This window comes from Oryx dammah, unplaced genomic scaffold (assembly GCF_014754425.2).
Source record: "Oryx dammah isolate SB20612 unplaced genomic scaffold, SCBI_Odam_1.1 HiC_scaffold_23, whole genome shotgun sequence".
Lineage (NCBI taxonomy): Eukaryota > Metazoa > Chordata > Mammalia > Artiodactyla > Bovidae > Oryx > Oryx dammah.
In genome coordinates, this window is record NW_024070207.1 from 64,401,036 (window position 1) to 64,423,529 (window position 22,494).

The 22,494-nt window shown below is 42.9% G+C and overlaps 1 pseudogene; it reads left to right on the plus strand.

The window, feature by feature from the left end:
* Nucleotides 1-19,342: 19,342 nt before the first annotated feature.
* LOC120881617 lies at nucleotides 19,343-20,820 on the plus strand (annotated as a pseudogene).
* The last annotated feature ends 1,674 nt before the right edge of the window (nucleotides 20,821-22,494 follow it).

The window sequence follows — 22,494 nt, forward strand, 5'->3', positions numbered from 1 at the left end:
AAAGGATTACTGGTTTAAATCTGTATTTTCCAGCTGTAACAAAGACCTTCTCCTTCAATTAAATATGACTTTCAATGGTTTTGTAGATCGTACATTTTGGAGCATTTATATTTTTTCTCTACCTGGTTGATCCTGCCAGCAACATATGCTTGCCTCAAAGATTAAGCCATGCATAAGTATGCATGGCAGTACAACAAAACTGCAGATAGCTCATTAAGTCACCTTTGGCTCCTTTGGTCATTCATTTACTGCAACTGGATTACAACTAAGTTATACTAGTCATTGTTTAAATTTGTTCTTTGTTTTAAATTGCTCTCTGTATCTCCTTGCTGAACTATGCATTACTTATATCGTGTTTAATTTATAAGATTGTTGTCTCTTGAAGTAACTAATATGTAATTAGGCCTCCAACAAAACTTCTAAGATAAACACTTTAAAGAAATAATATTTGTAACATAAAATAATTGCAGTAGTGTGATTCTAGATATGAGAAAAAGCAACAAGGAAAATGTCTCCTGAATTGTAGTTAGAATCCAGAGAATTTTTAATTATTGATGGGGCCTGTTCTAAACCTTAACACCTGCAGTGAGCTATCAAGAATGTTTGCTTGAATGAGGATGAGCCTCCCAGTGCTGTGGGACTAAAGTTGATCATATTTGGGAAATGCCTCCCAAATATTGGTCAAATGCATGACTAAGAGGGGAAGACCTGAGGAATGGAATCAGCAATTGCAGCCCTTCAACATGAGCCAGTGAACCCTGAGGAAGGGGAATGCCTGCCACCTGGCAGTCATTGGACTGCAGCCACTCCCTATGTTGAACCCTGAGGAAACACTAAGAATACAGCGTTACAGGCCTCAGATGGCTGAGGTACACATCAAGGAAATAATTTTAGCGAGCCCTGACTCTTGCATCTTCCCATACATAGAAAAGTGCTAAATTTCTTAACTTGAGATGCTGACTCGTGGATTTGAAGTTCAATATTTCTAAGTCTACAGGTGTAAAATAGACACCAAAAGAGGAACAAAATGAAGACAAATCTCAACATTTGAGAAACTGGCAGTGATGGTGGAAACTCCCAGAAAGAGCCATCTGACTAAGCAGAACCGTCTTCACCCTTTGATCAACAAGATTGTGAAATGGACTTTGACGGTGGGGAATTGTTGCAGGGAAGAAACCAGTTCTGACTGTGCTGCAGAAAAGAAGCCAATTCTGACTCCATGCTGGAAACTTGTTTTTCTGACTTGTTTTTTGTTGCTTTTGTTATTATAATCATACATAATATCGTGCTTCAAAGAAACTCTGCCCTTCTGCCTGACTGAATCAAAGTGCCTTTGTTCAGCTCATAGAGAGATAATATGATGCTACCCACCTGTGAAGAGATTAACACACTCATTCCAAAGAATGGCCATACCTTTGGAGATGTTTTGCAAGACTGAAGACACTTTCACTTTACTTCCTCACTGCCTCTCCCTCTCTATTCTGCATTTTGACTTTAGTTCCTCATTGCTTCTTTCACTCTGACTCTACATAAGAAAGTGGCATCCAGACCCCAACAAGATGGTTACTTTGAGGCACTAGCCTGCGATCTTCTCGGTCAGCTGATTTTCAAAATAAAATAGTATTCCTTGCCTCAACACCTCGTCTCTCAGATTCATTGGCCTGTCATGCAATGAGCAGAGCAAGCATGAATTCGGTAACAGTTTGAAGTGCTTCCACAGCTTTGACACATGTTCTTACACATACATCTTCACACACGTACACACTCAGAATCACTACACATGTTTTTTATTGATCAGTTTAGTTCAATCGCTCAGTCATGTCCGACTCTTTGCGACCCCATGAATCGCAGCACGCCAGGCTTCCCTGTCCATCACCAACTCCCAGAGTTCACTCAGACTCACGTCCATCGAGTCAGTGATGCCATCCAGTCATCTCATCCTCTGTCGTCCCCTTCTCCTCCTGCCCGCAATCCCTCCCAGCATCAGAGTCTTTTCCAATGAGTCAACTCTTCACATGAGGTGGCCAAACTACTGGAGTTTCAGCTTTAGCATCATTCCCTCCAAAGAAATCCAAGGGCTGATCTCCTTCAGAATGGACTGGTTGGATCTCCTTGCAGTCCAAGGGAATCTTAAGAGTCTTCTCCAACACCACAGTTCAAAAGCATCAATTCTTCGGCACTCAGCCTTCTTCACAGTCCAACTCTCACATCCATACATGACCACAGGAAAAACCATAGCCTTGACTAGACGGACCTTAGTCGGCAAAGTAATGTCTCTGCTTTTGAATAAGCTATCTAGGTTAGTCATAACTTTTTTCCCAAGGAGTAAGCGACTTTTAATTTCATGGCTGCAATCACATCTGCAGTGATTTTCGAGCCCAGAAAAATAAAGTCTGACACTGTCTCCACTGTATCCCCAATTATTTCCCATGAAGTGATGGGACCAGATGCCATGATCTTCGTTTTCTGAATGTTGAGCTTTAGGCCAACTTTTCCACTCTACACTTTCCTTTCACCAAGAGGCTTTTTAGTTCCTCTTCACTTTCTGCCGTAAGGGTGGTGTCATCTGCATATCTGAGGTTATTGGTATTTCTCTCGGCAATCTTGATTCCAGCTTGTGTTTCTTCCAGTCCAGCGTTTCTCAATGTACACTGAATAGAAGTTAAATAAGCAGAATGACAATATACAGCCTTGACGTACTCCTTTTCCTATTTGGAACCAGTCTGTTTTTCCACGTCTGGTTCTAACTGCTGCTTCCTGACCTGCATACAGATTTCTCAAGAGGCAGGTCAGGTAGTCTGGTATTTCCATCTCTTTCAGAATTTTCCACAGTTTATTGTGATCCACACAGTCAAAGGCTTTGGCATAGTCAATAAGGCAGAAATAGATGTTTTCCTGGAAGTCTCTTGCTTTTTCCATGATCCAGCAGATGTTGGCAATTTGATCTCTGGTTCCTCTGCTTTTTCTAAAACCAGCTTGAACATCAGGAAGTTCACAGTGCACGTATTGCTGAAGCCTGGCTTGGAGAATTTTGAGCATTACTTTACTAGCATGTGAGATGAGTGCAATTGTGCGGTAGTTTGAGCATTCTTTGGCATTGCCTTTCTTTGGAATTGGAATGAAAACTGACCTTTTCCAGTCCTGTGGCCACTGCTGAGTTTTCCACATTTGCTGGCATATTGAGTGCAGCACTTTCACAGCATCATCTTTCAGGATTTGAAACAGCTCAACTGGAATTCCATCACTTCTACTAGCTTTGTTCGTAGTGATGCTTTCCAAGGCCCGCTTGACTTCACATTCCAAGATGTCTGGCTCTAGATTACTGATCACACCATCATGATTATCTGGGTCATGAAGATCTTTTTTGTGCAGCTCTTCTGTGTATTCTTGCCACCTCTTCTTAATATCTTCTGCTTTTATTAGGTCCATACCATTTCTGTCCTTTATCGAGCCCATCTTTGCATGAAATGATCCCTTGGTATCTCTAATTTTCTTGAAGAGAACTCTAGTCTTTCCCATTCTGTTGTTCTCCTCTATTTCTTTGCATTGATCGCTGAAGAAGGCTTTCTTATCTCTTCTTGCTATTCTTTGGAACTCTGCATTCAGATGCTTATATCTTTCCTTTTCTCCTTTGCTTTTCACCTCTCTTGTTTTCACAGCTATTTGTAAGGCCTCCCCAGACAGTCATTTTGCTTTTTTGCATTTCTTTTCCATGGGGATGGTCTTGATCCCTGTCTCCTCTAAAATGTCACGAACCTCATTCCATAGTTCATCAGGCACTCTATCACATCTAGGCCTTTAAATCTATTTCTCACTTCCACTGTATAATCATAAGCGATTTGATTTAGGTCATACCTGAATGGTCTAGCGGTTTTCCCTACTTTCTTCAATTTGAATCTGAATTTGGTAATAAGAAGTTCATGATCTGAGCCACAGTCAGCTCCTGGTCTTGTTTTTGCTGACTGTATAGAGCTTCTCCATCTTTGGCTGCATGGAATATAGTCAATCTGATTTTGGTGTTGACCATCTGGTGATGTCCATGTGTAGAGTCTTCTCTTGTCTTGTTGGAAGTGGGTATTTGCTATGACCAGTGCATTTTCTTGGGAAAACTCTATTAGTCTTTTCCCTGCTTCATTCCACATTCCAAGGCCAAATTTGCCTGTTACTCCAGGTGTTTCTTGACTTCTGATTTTTGCATCCCAGTCCCCTATAATGAAAAGGACATTTTTGGGGGGTGTTAGTTCTAAAAGTTCTTATAATTCTTCATAGAACCGTTCAACTTCAGCTTCTTCAGTGTTACTGGTTGGGGCATTGACTTGGATAACTGTAATATTGAATGGTTTGCCTTGGAGACGAACAGAGATCATTCTTCGTTTTTGAGATTGCATCCAAGTACTGCATTTCGGACTCTTTTGTTAACCATGATGGCTACTCCATTTCTTCTGAGGGATTCCTGCCCACAGTAGTAGATATAATGGTCATCTGAGTTAAATTCACCCATTCCAGTCCATTTTAGGTCGCTGATTCCTAGAATGTTGACATTCACTCTTGCCATTTCTTGTTTGACCACTTCCAATTTGCCTTGATTTATGGACTGACATTCCAGGTTCCTATGCAATATTGCTCTTTACAGCATAAGACCTTGCTTCTATCACCAGTCACATCCACAGCTGGGTATTGTTTTTGCTTTGGCTTCATCTCTTCATTCTTTCTGGAGTTATTTCTCCACTGATCTCCAGTAGCATATTGGGCACCTACTGGCCTGGAGAGTTCCTCTTTCAGTATCCTATCATTTTGCCTTTTCATACTGTTCATGGGGTTCTCAAGGCAAGAATACTGAAGTGGTTTGCCATTCCCTTCTCCAGTGGACCACATTCTGTCAGACCTCTCCACCATGATCTGCCCGTCTTGGGTTGCCCTGCGGGCATGGCTTGGTTTCATTGAGTTAGACAAGGCTGTGGTCTAGTGTGATTAGATTGACTAGTTTTCTGTGAGTATGGTTTCAATGTGTCTGCCCTCTGATGCCCTCTTGCAACACCTATAGCATCCATCTTATCAAAGTGATCAGTATCAGAATATCCCTGCCTGTACTTTTCAGAATCCTTTTGTTATACCAAGAGATAGTCCTGCATGGAGAAATTACTCTCTCCTAAAGAAATAGGATGGAACAATTCATTATTTCCAGAAATAGAAAAGGAGAGAAAATTGATAAGCAGTCAACTTTAAGGGCATATCCAAGACATGGGAATGGACAGGCACTGGAATATTCCTAAGGCAATAGGTTTTCTCAAGAATTCACAAAGAGGAATAACCATGGAGAGTATATTTGAATTTGGGCACATGACACATCATGAAAGCATTTGGTGCCCACTTACTAATCCAATAGATCAGTCTGGTAAGATATATTTGCTTCTTCTCTCCTTCCCTTTAAACACCAATCATCTTGCATGAGCTAGAGGCAGCCAAGCAAGCAGGTGTCAACTACAAATTGGCACTTACTAAGAGCATTACCTTAGTGGCTCAGATGGTAAAGCGTCTGCCTACAATGTGGGAGATCTAGCTTCTATCCCTGGGTCAGGAAGATCCTCTGGAGAAGGAAATGGCAGCCCACTCTAGTACTGTTGCCTGGAAAATCCCATGGATGGAGGAGCCTGATAAGCTACAGTCCATGGGGTCTCAAAGAGACTGAGTGACTTCATTTTAAGAGAATTACCAATGATTGAACAACAAAGGAATTTGCTTTCTGCCTCTACAGAGATTGAACCACATGCTGCTCTAGCTGTTGACCTTCAACAATCCCTGAGGGAGTTCAGGTTGGAGTGAGGCACTTTGTGCTCCAGGGAATATGGTGGGACAGGTCTTTAGATAGTTGGATGTTTTTAGGAACAGATTTTATTATCTCAACCCTTGCATCTCCTCATATCTAGAGAAGCAATAAATCCCTTTATGGTGACATCAGATCCTCATGACTAACAAAAACCATTTTGTAAAATGAGTGCTTTATAGTATTGAACTTCCCCTTCACCAAAACCTTATTATTAACTTTCCCCCAAGGCTGCTTTGGAGTGAAGGAGGAAACAGACAGAGCTGGAATCCATCTTAGGCCTATTCATGCTGATCATGCTCAGCCATCTCTCCAATGGACGCTGAATTCTGTGCTTAGTGCCTATGGAAACTACAATAAAAGGATAAGACCCCCTCTAGACAGGGGAATCTTGAAGATCACATCCAGGTTATTCATCGCCTAAGAGAAAACACACTCTAATCACCCCTGCCTCCAGACAGGTCATAAATTATTTCTGTATCTACTGGGATGTAACCACAGGCTTAGTGATTATTAACTGTTTGAACACTTAACACATGAATGATGGGGTTATTGTGATTGTATTTACCCTTCCTTTGTTTTATGTAAGTCTCAAGGAAATTGGGGTGGTGGGTTCAGACATGTACACATGGGGTATAAAAGATTTTCACAAATGCTGGTCAGGGTCCTTGGCTAAGAGGAGACTCTGCCTTGAGCCCACTGGTGTAATAAACTGCACTCCATTATCTGCATTGTCCTTCTGAGTGAATTTGTTTCCCAGAACACGTGGCTATAACATTTGGTGCATGGGCTGGGAAACTCCTCACTTTGAGGTGACAGGTCTCATTTGAGGCCACCCCGAGGCTTTGTGGCTTGAATCTCCTAGAGGAGGGAAGGCACCTCACCCCACTGGAAGAATTCAGCCTTTCAACACCTGGTTTCTTCACTTTGGCAGGTAGTAAACTACAGCAAGGGAACTGAGCGCTCAGGTGAGGAGGAACCCACCTGGCAGGGTGGAAGAGGGGGCCTGATCACCCCCCTGGGAGGGACTAGGAGGGGCACGGAGCCACAGGGGCCTGGAATAGGCAGGCAGCAGCGATTGCTTGGTACACAGGTTGACGAGTGTTCTAGGGTTTAGGAAGGAAATTTGTGAAGGTCATTTAGGAGGTGTGTCCATGCCATCTCAGGGAAAATTATTACCAGCGATCACCAGGGGATTTGGGGGATAGGAAACTGGTCCTTGTATGCTCATATTCTGCCCTCCCCCAGGAGGTGTCCCGTGTGCTGTGAAATTCTTGACCCCCTCAGATTTGTTAGGCTAGAAGGAGGGAGATACATAAGTGAGTATGAATTGGCTTTTCCAGAGATAGCCTTGGACATGGGATATTTAACCCATCTGTGTTTTCATCGGCACCTGATCAAGCCCACCAAGGCAGAACAGACTTTAAGGGAGAAACAGTCTTGGACCACCTGGTGTTCTGGTTTGGCTGTTCTGACCGGCAGGTGAAGGCCCACTGATCCCCCTTCTCCCTCTGGGATCTGGCAGGTAAGGCTCTTCTCACCCCAATTAGGAAGGAGGCAGAATGGGAATTTAAGTGTCATTGAGTGGAAGTATCAGAAGTACATAGGGTACTGAGAACTTCATAGAACAAAAAAGGAAAAGTAGAAGAAGGTCTGAGAAGGTAAGAAAGATGGAAGGAAGTGAGGACAGGAAGCCACCTTAATGCCCAATCCAGGGACAGGTGAAGACCTGCAGCAGCCACTGCTCCTCCACCAGCTCTCCTGGAGGTCTTAGAGCCGCCACCTCGGCAGGCTCCAATCCCAGTGACAGAAGCCTCTGGCCAACACTTCCAGGATGCAGCTGTGGCCCAAGCTATATCTGCCTCTCCTGATGAGTACTGACAAGAAAGGGAGGGAGATGTTGGAAGTAAGCAGAGACTGCACTCTGCCAGAGAGCCAGAGGGAACAAAAGAGAGCAGAAAAGACATTTGCAATGCTAGCTGCTGCTCTGGAAAAGTCTATCTTGGGCCCTCCAAAAAACCTTATCTGCCCCAGGGACAGGACAGTCCTTCAACTGGTCCTAATGGAGTCCCCAGGCCCCGTTACAGCCAAACGAGTATGCCTGGTGCCAAGCTTTTGGCCACTGGAAGAATGAATGTCCTAAGGCAAGGAAGGAAGAGGAAGCTTCCACAGTTGTGGGGCTTGCTGACTTGGAAATTAAATAGGGCTGCCAGGGCTCAGAGATATCAGGTCCTGAGAGCCTATGGTAACATTAAAAGTGAGGGACCAAAACATTGACTTCATGGTGGATACAGGAGCAGAACTGTCGGTAGTAACAAAACCTGTGGCACCACTCTCCAAAAAGACTACCGCTGTAACTGGGGTATAGGAAGAAGAAATGATTAAATCATTTTGCCAGCCCAGAAAATGTCAGATGGGGGTGCACCAAGTGATTCATGAATTCCTTTACACTCCTGAGTGCCCAGTACACTTATTGGGAAGAGACTTGCTCTCCAAATTAGGAACACAAGTGACTTTCTCCCCTGAGGAGAGGCCCACCTTCCAGATGGACACTATGATTTATTTGCTCTCTCTCTCTCAATACCACCCCAAGATGAGTGGAGGTTGCATAAGCCTCCAAAGGAAGAACTGGGTGAGCCGGAAAGTCCTGAGACAGAGCTAACTCAATTATTCCATGAGGTCTGGGCAGAAGACAAACCCCCTCCCCCCAGGCTGGCTAAACATCAAGCCCCAGTGATAATCGAACTCAAACCAGGCACCATCCCAGTTAGAAAGCGCCAATACCTGCTACTGATAGAGGCCTGGGCCGGCATACTGCCCCACATCAACAGATTGAAACAAGACAGCATTCTAGTAGAGTGCCGATTGGCTTGGAATACGCTGATCCTGCCAGTCAAAAAGGAAGGAGGACAGGACTATAGGCTTGTATAGGATCTCAGGCTAGTCAACCAAGCTACTATGACTTTACACCCCACTGTTCCAAACCCTTATACCTTATTTAACCTCCTCCGGCCAAGGACTAAAGTTTATACTCACCTAGACCTCAAGGATGTCTTCTTCTACGTATGCCTCGCCCCAGTGTCATAGCCCATCTTTGCCTTTGAATGGGAAGATCTAGTTGGGGGCACCAAACAACAGCTCATCTGGACTCCCTCACAAGGGTTTAAGAACTCCCCAGCCATCTTTGGAGAAGCCTTGGCTTCTGACCTGAACTCATTCTATCTGGAAGAGTATGGATGTTGGCTCCTAAAATATGGGGATGACCTGCTGCTGGCTGCTGAGACCAAGGAAAAATGCTGGAAAGGGACAAAAGCATTGCTCCAGGTGCTGATGGAAGCAGGTTACCTACTGGGTGTTGAAGAAGAAGGCACAGATCTGCAAGGAGGAGGTAAGGTATCTGGGGTTTGTTTTAAAGAAGGACACAAGGTTCCAGACCCTAGTTGGGTCTTATATGCTGATGGCACTAGCCTTACAAAACAAGGACAATGGCTGTCAGGTTAGCCAAAGTGGAAGGGGCCATCAAAACTGAAAAGGAATGGTGGGAATTGCCAAGTGGCAAATTATTGGTATTGGAGGAGCTGTCACACAATCTGGTAAGCCAAACACACCAAGCGACCCACCTAGGGCATGCTGCCTGCTCACAGGTTAATGCTGCCTCTCGGGTATTCAGACAAAAACCTCCAGGTATTTAGCTGAAAGGCATGCTGCCCTTTGAACACCTGGGAGTGGACTTCACTGAAATGAAACTTCACTGATACTACTGTTACCTACTGGTCATGGTATATACATTCCCAGGACGGGTAGAAGCTTTTCCTACCTGGACTGAAAGAGCATCAGAAGTAGCCTGGTGCCTGCTTAGGGAAATAGCCCCAGATTTGGACTTCCTACCAGCATTAGTTCAGACAATGACCCGGTTTTTGTAGCTGATTTAGTACAAGCAAGCCAAACTTTAAACATCAAATGGAAACTGCAAACTGCATATAGGCCCAGAGTTCTGAGATGGTGGGCTGAACCAACCGGACATTAAAGAGACTCTCCAAGTGGATCATAGAGACTGACTGCTCCTGGGTGGACTTGCTTCCAGTGGCTCTGCTCAGACTCAGAATGACCCCACAGTCCCAAGGCTAGTGGGGTCCATACGAAATTGTGTATGGGAAGCCCCCTCCCATAATAAAACAGGTGTCAACAAATTTGCCTCAGGTAAGGGGGGATAGGATTTCACAGCAGATAGAACTGGGTAAGGTAATAAATCGGGTAACTAAGTTTGTACAAGAAAGGGTGTCATTCCCCCTTGGGGAACAGATTCATGAGTTTACGCTTGGTGACCAAGTATGGATCAAAGATTGGAAACATGATTTGCTAGCCCCTTGGTGAAAGGGCCCTCATGTTATTCTAACTACCCCTACTGCAGTTAAAGTTGCAGGTATTGTCCCTTGGATCCATCATACGAGGGTGAAGAGAACATACCACGCAGACCCATAAAACGCTGAGTGGACTGCACAGAGGGACCCCACTGACCCTCAAGAGACTAAGACCATCCTTAAGAAGAAGGAAGAGAAGATTCTGGAAGAGCCCCTTCAGGATGAAGCCGCACAGTCAACTCCTGCTGCTTGGCTTCATCAACGTGATTTTGAATTTAACTTCCATTTCAACTCAGGACAATGTTTTCATCTCATGGGCACATTCCTATACAGACTTCCATAACACTTCCAACTGCTGGGTATGTAGGGCTATGCCTGTCAGTGATGGATGCACTTTCTTGGTGGGTGTCACCGCTCTACCAAGGAGATTTTAAACCACTCTGCTCTGTTCTGGGATGACAAAAAGAGACTTTCCTCTCTCTTGTTATTCATAAGCTCTCCTTGCTTTCTTGGTGTAAAACCTACAGTCAATAGATTCGAGTCATGGGGTTACATTTGATATAAATGCCAGTGTAACAAAAGCTTAACCTACAACAAACCTTGGTAAATCTACCTTATTTACATGCTAGGTGGATAAGATCCAGGTTACAATGGTGTGAGTATATTGTTGCCTTATTTGTACCCTCTATAGGGACAAGAGATATCATGATTAAAGTAGAGGCCTTAACTAATTTCACAAAACATGCCCTCCTAGATAGAACAAAAGCCATCCAAGCCTTAAATGAAGAGCAAATCCAAATGAGAAAAGTGGTAATTCATAATAGCATGGCTTTGGACATACTCACAGCTGCTCAAGGAGGGACTTGTTCTATAATTAAGGTTGAATGTTGTGTATACACTACTGACTTATCTAGCAATGTATCGACTGCTTTAGATGACATTAAAAAACAGGTAAAAGCAATGTTAAATGAAAACATTCCTTTCTGGACTTCAGTCCTATCTTGGATGAAGGGCAATTGGTGGAAAACTATATTTACCACTGTTATAGTTACCTTGATAGTTCTTCTTTTTGGACCCTGAATTTTACAATGTGTTATGAAATTTGTAACCCAAATGTTGATGTCATTCTCCCAAACTGGCGGTAGGAGAGCCAGGGTGTAACATATCCCTATGAATGATGATCATAATATGAGTTAAGAGCACCAAGAGGGGAGAATGAAGGAGGAAACAGACAGAGCTGGACTCCGTCTTTGACCTGTTCATGCTGATCATGCTCGGCCACCTCTCCAATGGACGCTGAACTCTGTGCTTAGTGCCTATGGAAACTACAATAAAAGGATAAGACCCCTCTGGAAGGGGGGCTCTTGAAGATCACATCCAGGTTACTCATCGCCTAAGAGAAAACATACTCTAACCACCCCTGCCTCCGGACAGGTCATAAATTATTTCTGTATCTACTGGGATGTAACCACAGGCTTATTGATTATTAACTGTTTGAACACCTAACACATGAATGATGGGGTCATTGTGATTGTATTTACCCTTCCTTTGTTTTATGTAAGTCTCAAGGAAATTGCACCCCACTCCAGTACGCTTGCCTGGAAAATCCCATGGACTGAGGAGCCTACCTACAGTCCATGGGGTCGCCAAGAGTCGGACACGACTGAGGGACTTCATTTTCACTTTTCACTTTCATGCACTGGAGAAGGAAATAGCAACCCACTCCAGTATTCTTGCCTGGAGAATCCCGGGGACAGAGGAGCCTGGAGGGCTGCCGTCTAAGGGATCGCACAGAGTCGGACACGACTGAAGTGACTTAACAGCAGTAGCAGCAAGGAAATTGGGGTGGTGGGTTCAGACACGTACACATGGGGTATAAAAGATTTTCACAAATGCTGGTAGGGGTCCTTGGCTAAGAGGAGACACTGCCTTGGGCCTGCTGGTGTAATAAACTGCACTTCACTATCTGCATTGTCCTTCTGAGTGAGTTTGTTTTCCAGAACACGTGGCTATAACAGGAACAGTCTCTCAGAGCTATCTGAGATGCTGGGCTGCAGTCTTCATTTTGCCCCAAATAAAACTTGGGGCAAGTTGTACATTTTTTTTAGTCAACACAGGGAAGAAAGGCATAAAAAGGATGTTAAAGAAATAGGAAAGAAGCCATCCACACATAACCTCCTCTCTATGATCACTTCTCACTGCAGGCTTCCAACCATGAATCAGATTCAACTATAAGCAGAGTGAGAGATTAAAAATGCAGCAATAGACTAGATTTCTGTTTGTAATACTTAAAATTAGACTGTTGATCCCTGAAAGTGACCAGAAAAACAGTGAGATATGCCCAAGATATAAACCATAAGCACAATATGAATGTTTTACAGAGCTCAGGTAAAAGCTCAGGTTAGGGTTAGGCTTAGGGTTTCATTACTTGTTAGTAATAGTGAGCATAAAATAGAAGAAAAATACAGTAAAAAAGAAATCTCAGTCAATCTAACAATGATTGTCAAAAATGATTTTTTATGGGAAAAAACTCTAGAAACTGGCAAAAAGAAAGACACCAAATAAGATTAAGAAATAGGTCTAAATATAATCATAATAATAGGCAATGTAAGTGATGTAAATTCATTATTAAATGGCAGATGCTCTCAGATTGGGATTGCTAAATCCAGCTATATTTTGTTAAAAAGAGATAAAACTCAAATGAAAGTTGCAAAAATTACATAGAAAAATACACACGCAAACAGATTTAAAAATGAAAAGAGATGTGCATGTGAAAAGTCCCAGCCCAAGTCAGTGGAGAGTTCTGGATGGATCAAAACTTCCACTATTGATGGTGTCCCAGACTGAGTAGAAGTGACCATGACCTCATGCTTTTGCCACCTCAGCTCAGTTATTCACTAGGGCCTCCCTGGTCCCAACACTGAGCCGCAGCATCTCACCAGCTTTTTATGGCTGAGCTGCTAAATTCCTCCTGCATGATATCTGAGTGTGCAAGTGGGGGCTGTAGCAGATCATGGAGACGTACCCAGAGGAAAGCCACTGTCATCAGAACAAGAAGGTGTTTGTGTCAGAATGAAGTCGAAGTCAGTGGAACAGAATAAACAACAAACAACATCAATACAGGACTAGACCATCAATAATGTCTCTTTTGCTGTCTCACATATAGGGTCATCATTAGCATCTTAGCACCATTAGAAAATGCACTGCTCAAAGCAAACACCCTCTTCCAACAACACAAGAGAAGACTCTACACATGGATATCACCAGATGGTCAACACCAACATCAGATTGATTATATTCTTTGCAGCCAAAGATGGAGAAGCTCTATAGAGTCAACAAAAACAAGACCAGGAGCTGACTGTGGCTCAGATCATGAACTCCTTATTACCAAATTCAGACTCAAATTGAAGAAAGTAGGGAAACCCACTAGACCATTCAGGTATGACCTAAATCAAATCCCTTATGATTTTACAGTGGAAGTGAGAAATAGATTTAAGGGCCTAGATCTGATAGATAGAGTGCCTGATGAACTATGGAATGAGGTTAGTGACATTGTACAGGAAACAAGGACCAAGACCATCCTCATGGAAAAGAAATGCAAAAAAGCAAAATGGCTGTCTGGGGAGGCCTTACAAATAGCTGTGAAAAGAAGAAAAGCAAAAAGCAAAGGAAAAAAGGAAAGATATACACATTTGAATGAAGGGTTCCAAAGAATAGCAAGGAGAGATAAGAAAGCCTTCCTCAGTGATCAATGCAAAGAAATAGAGGAAACCACAGAATGGGAATGACTAGAGATCGCTTCAAGAAAATTAGAAATACCAAGGGATCATTTCATGCAAAGATGGGCTCGATAAAGGACAGAAATGGTATGGACCTAACAGAAGCAGAAGATATTAAGAAGAGGTGGCAAGAATACACGGAAGAACTGTACAAAAAAGATCTTCATGACTCAGATAATCATGATGATGTGATCACTAATCTAGAGCCAGACATCTTGGAAAGTGAAGTCAGGTGGGCCTTAGAAAGCATCACTACGAACAAAGGTAGTGGAGGTGATGGAATTCCAGTTGAGCTGTTTCAAATCCTGAAAGATGATTCTATGAAAGTGCTGCACTCAATGTGCCAGCAAATTTGGAAAACTCTGCAGTGGCCACAGGACTGGAAAAGGTCAGTTTTCATTCCAATTCCAAAGAAAAGCAATGCAAAAGAATGCTCAAACTACCACACAATTGCACTCATCTCACATGCTAGTAAAGTAATGCTCAAAATTCTCCAAGCCAGGCTTCAGCAATACGTGAACTGTGAACTTCCTGATGTTCAAGCTGACTTTAGAAAAGGCAGAGGAACCAGAGATCAAATTGCCAACATCTGCTGGATCATGGAAAAAGCAAGAGAGTTCCAGAAAAACATCTATTTCTGCTTTATTGACTATGCCAAAGCCTTTGACTGTGTGGATCACAATAAACTGGAAAATTCTGAAAGAGATGGGAATACCAGACCACCTGACTTGCCTCTTGAGAAATCTGTATGCAGGTAAGAAAGCAAGAGTTAGAACTGGACATGGAACAACAGACTGGTTCCAAATAGGAAAAGGAGTACATCAAGGCTGTATATTGTCACCCTGCTTATTTAACTTATATGCAGAGTACATCATGAGAAATGCTGGACTGGAAGAAACACAAGCTGGAATCAAGATTGTTGGGAGAAATGTCAATAACCTCAGATATGCAGATGACACCACCCTTATGGCAGAAAGTGAAGAGGAGCTAAAAAGCTTCTTGATGAAAGTGAAAGAGGAGAGCGAAAAAATTGGCTTAAACTCAACATTCAGAAAACGAAGATCATGGCATCTGGTCCCATCACTTCATGGGAAATAGGTGGGGAAACAGTGGAAACAGTGCAGACTTTATTTTTTGGGGGTTCCAAAATCACTGCAGATGGTGACTGCAGCCATGAAATTAAAAGACGCTTACTCCTTGGAAGAAAAGTTATGACCAACCTAGATAGTATATTCAAAAGTAGAGACATTACTTTCCCGACTAAGGTCCGTCTAGTCAAGGCTATGGTTTTTCCAGTGGTCATGTATGGATGTGAGAGTTGGACTGTGAAGAAGGCTGAGCACCGAAGAATTGATGCTTTTGAACTGTGGTGTTGGAGAAGACTCTTGAGAGTCCCTTGGACTGCAAGGAGATCCAACCAGGCCTTTCTGAAGATCAGCCCTGGAATTTCTTTGGAAGGAATGATGCTAAAGCTGAAACTCCAGTACTTTGGCCACCTCATGCGAAGAGTTGACTCATTGGAAGACTCTGATGCTGGGAGGGATTGGGGGCAGGAGGAGAAGGGGACGACAGAGGATGAGATGCCTCGATGGCATCACTGACTCAATGGTCATGAGTCTGAATGAACTCTGGGAGATGGTGATGGACAGGGAGGCCTGGCATACTGTGATTCATGGGATTGCAAAGAGTCGGACACGACTGAGCAACTGAACTGAACTGAACTGAATTAGCATCTTACTAAATTCCATATATATATGAGTTAATATACTTTATTGGTGTATCTCTTTCTGACTTACTTTACTGTGTAATAGGCTCCAGTTTCATCCACCTCAATAGAACTGATTCAAATTTGCTCTTTTTAACAGCAGATTAATATTCGTTTTTAATATGTGTTTTCTCTTTCATCACTTTAGGTATGGCCTGCCATTACCTTATGGCCTGAAGAGCTCCTATTGAAAGATCAGCTGTTATCCTTATGGGAATCCCCTTGTGTATTTTTTGTTGCTTTTCCCTTGCTACTTTTAATATTTGCTCTTAGTATTTTATCTTAATGAATTTGATTAATTTGTGTCTTGGGGTGTTTTGCCTCGGGTTTATCCTATTTGGGACTGTCCAGGTTTCTTGGACTTGGGTGACTATTTCCTTCCCCATTTTAGTGAGGTTTTCGACTATTATCTCCTGAAGTATTTTCCCATGCCCTTCCTTTTTTCTTCTTTTTCTGGGACTCCTGATTCAAATATTGGTGTGTTTAACATTGTCCCAGAGGTCTCTGAGGTTGTCTTAATTTCCTTATTTCTTTTTTTTTTTCCTTTTTTCCTCTCTGCTTGATTTATTTCTACCATTCTATCTTCCACCTCACATATCCTATCTTCTGCCTCAGTTATTCTACTCTTGATTACCTGCATTGTGCTTTTGATCTCAGTTATTGCATTACTCATTATTGATTGATATTTTTATTTCTTCTAAATCCTTGTTAAACATTTCTTGCATCTTCTCAATCCTTGTCTCTAGTCTATTTATCTGTCACTCCATTTTATTTTCAAGATTTTTGATCACTTTTACTATCATTATTCTGAATTATTTTTCAGGTAGACTCCATATCTCTTTTGTTTGGTTTAGTGGGCATTTATCATGCTCCTTTACCTGCTGAATATTTCTCTGACTTTTCATTTTGTTTAGATTGTTGTGTTTGGGGTGGCCTTTCTGTAGGCTGAAAGTTTGTGTTTCCTCTTTATTGTGGTGGTTCCTCCCTGTGGGTGGGGTTGGACTAGTGGCTTGTCAAGGTTTCCTGGTTAGGGAAGCTTGCATATGTTTTCTGGTGAATGAAGCTGGAGCTCTTCTCCCTGGAATTAGTGGCCAGTAGTGAGTGTTGGTTTGCTATGGATTTGGTGTGACTTCAGGAAGCCTCTATTTTAATGCTCAGGTCTCTTTTTTTGTGTTGCTGGCGAATTAGCATGGTATTTCTTGCTCTGGAACTTGTTGGCTCTTGGGTGGAGCTTGGTTTCTGTGTAGGTATGGAGGCTTTTAGATGAGCTGTTGTTGATTAATGTTCTTGGGAGTCAGGAGTTCTCTGATGATTTCAAGTTTTGGATTCAAATCTCCTTCCTCTGGCTTTCAGTTTTATTCTAACAGTAGGCTGAATACTTCTCCATCCATACAGCACAGATGATAAAACATCTAGGTTAATGGTGAAATAATTCTCCACAGCAAGGGACACTCACAGAGTGTCACAGATTTACATGGAGAAGAGAAGAGGGAGGAGGGAGATAGAGGTGACCAGGAGGAGAAGAGAGGGAGTCAAAAGGGGAGAGACTAATCTAGCCAGTAATCATTTCCCTATATGCTCTCCATAGTCTGGAACACCCATAGAGATTCACAGAGTTAAGTAGAGGAAAGTAGGGGGAGGGAGAAGATAGAAGTGACCTGAGGGAGAAAAGGGAGAGTCATAAGTGAAGAGAGCAATCAAGCCATTAATCACACCCCTAAGTGAAAATGGGTACTGAAGATTAGATTCTTAAAGGTAAAAAATTGATAACAAATACCAAAAAGCAAAGATTAAAAATCTCAGGTAGAGGTAGATTCTCAAAGATACTATATTAAAAATACAAAACAGAATTCATCCCCAAAATTACATATATATATATATATATGTGTGTGTGTGTGTGTGTGTATATATATATGTATGTATATATATATATATATGAAGTCTACTGTTTAAAAAAAAGGTCTTTTTAAAAGGTTATAGTAGGTTTAAAAATGAAAATTAAGAGACTAATAAAGAACTTAAATTTTAAAAAATATTAAAAAGTGATTATAGTAAAAATATATCTTGGGATTTCTCTGGAGATGTTTTGGGCAGTGTGGCCTCAGTACAGTTTCAGATAGTTCCTTTTTCCAGCTTGTACTTGTTTTTGGAGGGGGTCTATAGTCCCCATCTGATGTTTAGTCAATGTTAACTACAGGGTTTTAATCTGTTGCATCTGTCATTTCCAGAGCAGTTTCCTCTTCTTTGTTTAACTTCCTCTGTTCGCAAGTCTCTTCGGTGTCTAATTTCCTCCCTGACACAAGGGGCCAAAGGTGGTCACTTATTTAGGCTCACTTGTTCCGCTGTGTTGTAGGGAGGGAGGGACAATGCATAAAATATTGCTGGTGTGTGTGGGGAGTGTTCTCAGTGTATGGACCACACTGGGTTTGCCCCAGTTCGTGGCATGTGCTTTCCAGCTCTACACTGCTCAAGCTCCAGGGTACTCTGCATGGCCACTGTCCAAAGCGGGCCTTGCATTTAGTGCATTTCCCAGGTCTAGGCTGCTCAGGTTCAGGTTTTTGGGTACTCCACAAGGGTACATACTCAGTTGGGCATTTGTTTTGTGCCCTTACCAGGTCCGAGCAGCTCAGGTGCTTGGTAAGCACAGTGTCCCGGGTGGGCTGTGCATCTTAATCACCTCCCCTGTCCCAGCTGCTAGGTTTCCCCCATGTGCCATGAGAGCACTGTCTCAGTTATGCCGTGTGTCTCCTCTGGGAAGCTGACCTCAGGCTGACAGATGGCAGATGTCAAGCTGACCCTGCTGGCAGATGCTAAACTTCCAGGATCCCAGGAAGACGTGGTTAGCAACTGGGAGCCTACTCAGAATGTGGTGAAAGATGCCAGTCTCTGGGGCCAAGATTGCCCCTTGCCTTTTGGCTCTGGCTGTTCTACACCTGCCTCTCTGCCTTCAGCAGGGGAAAGGGCCCTATTAGCAGCCAGCTAGCTCTCCTTTGGTATTCACTCAATCCTTTCTTCTTTGAGCAGCCTGGTTGCTTGTTAGCACCTTTCAAGGGAAAGTTCTCCTCCCCCTCCCCCACCTCTGGCAATGCCACAGTTTGGGTTGCTATCTCACATTAGCTCCCTCAGATTGTCTTCACAGCATTCAGACCTGGTCTTTACCCTAAGCACCAATGATGTAGTCCGTGCCTCCCTGTCCAGCCCCCACTAGCTGGTGGCAGAGGCAAGCATCTGGGCTACTTCTCCTCTGGGAGTTGCAGTTAGTCACATATTCTGTAGTGCTTTTCCCTCCCAGTTATGTTGCCCTCTGAGATTACAAAACTACCCCCAGACCTCCTTGTGAGAGGGTTTCCTACTGTTTGGAAGCTTCTTCATGACTCCCTCCCTAGGATGGGTCTCTGTCCCTAATTCTTTTGTCTCTCTCTTTTTTTAATATTTTATATTTTGTCCTATCTCATTTTGAAGAGAATGGGCTGCCTTGCTGGGTGTCTGGTGTCCTCTGCCAGCATTCAGAAGTTGTTTTGTGAAAGTTGTTCAGCATTCAAATTATCTTTTGATGAATTTGTGGGGAAGAAAGTGGTCTCCCTGTACTATTCCTCCACCATCTTGGGCGTTCATGGAGTTTTCAATCAGTATGTTTGAAACCATCCATTAAATATGACAAAGATCATAAAACTCTGTCTCTGAAGACACTAAATGAGCAAAACCTGGAAGGAGAATTTTTCAATATTGCAATCATGGCTGATGATGTAAAGTTCAGAGCACACAGATATACCACTGCCCCCTGTGGTACCTATTTTAGAAAGCTTTTCAATAAGCTTGAGGTTGATATCTCTTAAGTAATAGAAACAGATTTTTTTTCATTCTGATATATTTGAAGAGGTACTGAATTATATGTAAATGTTTAAAGGCTTCTGTGGGGAAAAATGTTAATTTAATGATGTCATCGGGTCAGATTCTTGGTATCCGATTTTTGGATAAACTGTTCTCAGAAGTTGGACGTGTCCAGTCCAGGCAAAAATAATGACCAATCCAAAAGCAAGTACTACCTCAAGATCAATTACCCCACTGGAGATGCTGCTGACACTCAGGATGAAGACATGGAGGAACTCGGAGACCAGGACAACAGTCCCTCCAATGACACAGTAGAAGGCATTTCTCCCCCTGCCCCTGCAAGTCAGAAGGACAGTAAATCGCCCAAGACGATGTTCAGAGTCCAAGAAGCAATCTTGAAAGAGCTGGGGAGCTAGGAGTAGCGCAAGTTAACAGCTACCACCAGGAATTCAAATCCATGGAGACCTCCAAGTCCAAGGATCTGGGATACCAGACCCCTCAATGCCTTAACATTTAATGATGAGATGGGAAAAGTGAAGGATGAACAGACTCCAGGCTGGACCACAGCTGCCAGCAACATGAAGTTCAAGTACCTATTGGATGACCATCACCAGGAACAGATCATCTGCAAGGCCTGTGGGAAGATGCTTTCAGATGAGGGCTAGCTGAAGAAGCACAAAAAGTTGCACATGGCAGACCGGCCCTTCATCTACAAGATGTGCACTACAGGCCTCACCACCCAGGCACACATGAAGGATATAGTATCATATAAGAAACGAATTGCCAGTCTAGGTTCGATGCAGGATACAGGATGCTTGGGGCTGGTGCACTGGGATGACCCAGAGAGATGGTATGGGGACGGAAGTGGGAGGGGGGTTCAGGATTGGGAACACATGTACACCCGTGGTGGATTCATGCAGCCTACAAGCCCTATAGCTGCAAGGTGTGCAGCAAATTGTTCATCCATGTCCAGACTTAAAGAAGCATGTGAGGGCTCACAGCAAGGAGAGGTGCGTCCTCTGTTACATATACAACAAAGCCTTCAAGAACAAGTCCCACCTCAAGGACCACAAGCAGAGGCACAATGACAAGTAGCCCTTCATGTGTGGCTCCTGCACCAAGGCTTTCACCAAGACGTTTGATCTGAAGCAGCAGGAGAACAATGTGCCCAATAAGTGGAAGAAGGTCACCCCCAGTGCCATGCAGTGTGCCATAGCCATAGAGGCCAAGCAGCAGCCTGAGGTCATCACCTTCAGCTAAAATCAGGGGACTGGGGAGTTTGTGGCAGGGATGCTCAGCCTGCATCTTCATCCATAAATGCCAGCCACTGCATTTTGGTGGAAACTTCCAGAGCATTTTATTTGCTGGACTTAAGGCAGTGCTTGGTTGGGTGTTTTGAAAACTTTGCAAGGAAATACAGTTCACTGTCCAGTCCGGTGTGTAGTATTCATGTTGCCAGTAAGCACCTGCTCCCTCTTTTTATGATTTCTGTTTTTAATTTGAGAACTCCTGTGTCCACTTCAAGAAGTGAGAGACTTCTGTCCCTTTTTTAAATTCCTATCTCCATCTTTTGCACCAAGGAACGCATTGTATAGAATGATAATTGAGTGAATGGATTTCCTGATCATCACCATTCTGTGTGACATAGGACCACAAAGGCATTTTTAAGAACTTTAGCGAAAGTACTTTATGCAGATGCAGAAAATATGGGTGAGTCATTGACCAAGACCACTGTGTGCACAGATACAAAAGCAAGTTCTGAAAATGCAAAGAATAAAATAAAAATTTAAAAACTGTAAAGGAATATAGCAATATTAATATCTGACAAAAAAAATTCAAGGAAAAAACCCTTTGATATAAAGTTGGAGATGACATTGATCTTAAAGGACCTGACATATTCGATAAGATGGGAGCTTAAGGAAGCCAGAATGATACATGGAATTCTGGCCTAAATCAATCTGACAGTGGAGTCAAAGATTCTATGGATCCATGTCATTGTTATTTCTGCAGTCCATGGGTAATAACTGGGTTAGAGTATTCAACATCTGGCAGAAATCTTATATTGGATCCCCTTCCAATGTAAAAGCAACACAGTGATTGGCAGTCATCACTGAATTTTGGATGTAGAAGTATATGACACTTGGAAATACTGTTCTTACCCATTTATCAAGACATTTAAAAGGCTCAATTTTGAGTAAGGCTATGAGCAGTAAGAAAGGTTATTTTAATTGCTTCCCATTCATCCCCATTGGTGAGGAACATCCTAGAATTATGGCATTGGTCAAACACACAACAACCAACACTGGACAGATGAAATTAACAGCAGTTTAAGAGTCATATATACTCACAGCCTAAGGAAGGAGGACACCATATGTCACATAATACTACCTGTGTGATGCAACCTGAAATAGAGTTAACAAGAAAGGGCTGCAGAAGGCAGGCTTTATAGTGTCAAGAGAGTAGGGTGGTGCCTAGTTTTTGTCAGAACATGAAATTGGCTTGTTTGGATAATTATGGCTGGCAGACAGTCCAGGTTCGATCCATGAGATAGGGTGCTCGATGCTGGTGCACAGGGATGACCCAGAGGGATGGGATGGGGAGGGATGTGGGAGGGGGGTTCAGGATGGGGAACACATATACACCCTTGGCAGATTCATGTCAATAATGGCAAAACCACTACAATATTGTAAAGTAATTAGCCTCCAATTAAAATAAATAAATTTATATTAAATAAATAAATAAATAATTATAGCTGGCAAAGAACTGAAACCCACTATCCAGGGATAAGCAGGAACTGTGCCTGGCACCCTTGATACGGAGAGTAGTCTGACTAGGAGACATTATCCACAAAGGGGAACTTTGCTTTAAGCCACTTGGGGCATTTCTGGTTTCAGATATCAAGAGAGCATATAATATTGGGCCTTAATTTTAGAC